Source organism: Penaeus monodon, chromosome 27 (assembly GCF_015228065.2).
Source record: "Penaeus monodon isolate SGIC_2016 chromosome 27, NSTDA_Pmon_1, whole genome shotgun sequence".
NCBI lineage: Eukaryota > Metazoa > Arthropoda > Malacostraca > Decapoda > Penaeidae > Penaeus > Penaeus monodon.
This window is the reverse complement of record NC_051412.1, coordinates 21,495,387-21,496,071: the sequence shown is the minus strand read 5'-3', so window position 1 is coordinate 21,496,071 and position 685 is coordinate 21,495,387.

Genomic DNA, 685 nt, shown 5'->3' with positions numbered 1-685 from the left:
CTATTATCAGGAACCCTTAGTTTCTATCCATGAAAAGCATAAGCATTTATTGTAATATCAGATTTCTTAGATTTGTTTTACTATAACTTTCTTTGATGCCAAATATCCAAGTAAACAATGCTTTCTAAAATTATTATTCCGATGATCAGTAATTTCCATGTCTGTTTACACTGATTTACTTTTGCATGAAATTATGATTTTCAGCATTATGTTTCCGAAAGAAATGTATATAACAATAAGTCAGATGTGAGACCTCATAAACACGTTAGAAATATAGGAAATAATAATGTATTAAAAAAAATATATTTTGTGCCTGAAGACGATTGCTAGTTCGTATTATAATTTCGTTTTTGTGTGTAGAGCTTGAACGATGGAAAGTAGTTATTCAAGAAAATTGATCATAGTTCGTTTATTTTACAACACTTGGCCGAATCTCTGGAAATATCGAGACAGTCGCTGAGACTTCCATGGTGTTGGTGACCGTTGGTAGGTGTGGCAATAAAACACCCATGGTTTTCTATTGGTCGTTACGTCTAGCATACTGACTGCTGATTGGTCAATCGACTAACAATCTGTCCTCTCTTGGTATTCAATGGAATTGACTTATAATGTAAATACAATGTGCTTACTACAATATAAAACTATTTTTAGTATGAGTGGTTTACAATATAGTAAGGAGATTGGA